We start from the raw sequence: 2141 nt of genomic DNA, 5'->3' as shown, positions 1-2141 counted from the left end.
AAGCCCTTCTTGTATCTTTCAAAACTCAGCTCCAGTGCCTTCTTCAGGGCTCCTGGAACATCTTTTGTTTGCTATATTACAGCACTGGACACATTGCATTGTAACTGTTTATTTTTGGTTTTCCTCCTTGGTTGTGAGCTCCTTTAGAGGAGCTCTTTTTCCTTGCTCCCCTTTGCAATGTGCGCCTGTCACCTAGCAGTCTTCAAGAGATGAATTGGTCTTGATTATCAGGTAACCTTCTCCATCAATTTTCTATCCTTTGAAAATCAAATATGCTTCTTGATAAACAGAACTGAGTTCAGCATTTTCTCAACATTTATGAACACTGTGACTTCTTCCTGCATCAGGAAATTGATAATGAAATTATTTTTTTCTATTGCACATAAAAATTCCTTCCCCACTTAAAAAAATATGTACGAAAAGCTTCATGAGGGCAAATATTATTTTCCCAGAGTTTGGCACAGAGCTTAGCACTGTGCTCAATAAATATTTATTGAATGCGTTATAATAGCTAGTATTTACAGCACAGCGTAAGCACAAAGTGCTTTACTTGCATTCTCTCGTTGAATATTCTCCATTATATGAGATACCTCCTATTATTTTCTCTGTACGTGTTCTACTATATGATCCATTTTATTGATGAGGAAATAGGCTTAGAGGGGTTAAAGTAGGTTACCAACATCAGTGGCCAATAAGCAGTAGAGCCAGGGTTTGAATCCAGGATACCCAGTATCAGGAGCTGACTCCTTACCCACTATGCTTCAATATTACCTTAGGTAATTGTTTTAAAAAAAAACTTCAGATCATCTGGATTGTGGCTTTCCTCATGAGATGAACTCATGCAAAGATGAACTCAAGCAGTTCATCTCTGCTTATTTGCTTTGACTTCTAACTTTTTTACCTTCAGGAATGAACGTTGTCTGTTCAAGGACTGACGGAGGCCAATGTGTCCAGAGTATCGGGAACAAAGAGGAGATGCATAAGATATGGGGTTGGAGAGAAAAGTGGGGGCCAGAGCACACAGGGCTTTGGAGAAGTTTGGATCTTATGTAAGTGAAATTGAAAGTCTTTGGAGGGTTGTTATTTGATCTAATTGCATTTAAACATTTTGTGTACTGTTGTAGATAGTGTAGTGTAGAGATGGGGTGAGGCAGAGGAGGCTCTTGCAGTAGTTGGGGCAAGAGAAGAGGGAATTTAGACTGGTGTGGCCACAGTGGAGATGATGAAAGTAGATGAAATTAGGATACATTTTGGAGGTAGATGCTCTTAATAAATATTTTTTGAATTAATACATATACAATTCTCTAACACCATATAGAAAAGTAAACTCCAAATGGATTAAAAACCTAAATGTAAGACCAAAACCCATAAAACTCCTAGAGAAAAGCATAGGTAGAACACTCTTTGATATAAATCATAGCAATATTTTTTGGATCTGTCTCCTAAAGTGAATGAAATAAGAGCAAAATTGAACAAATGGGACCTAATCAAACTTAAAAGCTTTGCATAGCAAAGGAAGCCATCAAGAAAATGAAAAGACAACGAACTGAATGGGAGAAAACATTTGCAAATGATATGACTGATAAGGGGTTAATATCCCCAATATATAAACAGCTCATACAACTCAACGTCAAAAAACAAACAACCTGATTAAAAAATGAGCAGAAGACCTGAATAGATATTTTGCCAAAGAGGACATGTAGATGGCCAACAGGCATGTGAAAAATGCTCAACATTGCTAATCATCAGGGAAATGCAAATCAAAACCACAATGAGATATCACCTCACACCTGTCAGAATGGCTACCATCAAAAAGAACGCAAATAACAAATGTTGGCAAGGATGTGGAGAAAAGGGAACCCTCGTACATTGTTGGTGGGAATGTAAATTGGTGCAGGCACTGTGGAAAACAGTGTGGAGCTTTCTCAAAAAACTAAAAATAGAACTACCATATGACCCAGTAATTCCACTCCTGGGTATATATTTGAAAAAAATAAAAACACTAATTCAAAAAGATACATGCATGCCAATGCTTACAGAAGCATTATTTACAATTGCCAAGACATGGAAGCAACCTAAGTGTCCATCAACAGAAGAATGGATAAAGAAGATGTGGTATACACACACACATGCGCACACAC

Source organism: Lipotes vexillifer, unplaced genomic scaffold (genome assembly GCF_000442215.2).
Source record: "Lipotes vexillifer unplaced genomic scaffold, Lipotes_vexillifer_v1.1 scaffold387, whole genome shotgun sequence".
In the NCBI taxonomy this organism is placed as follows: Eukaryota; Metazoa; Chordata; class Mammalia; order Artiodactyla; family Lipotidae; genus Lipotes; species Lipotes vexillifer.
Note: the sequence above shows the minus strand (reverse complement) of the source record.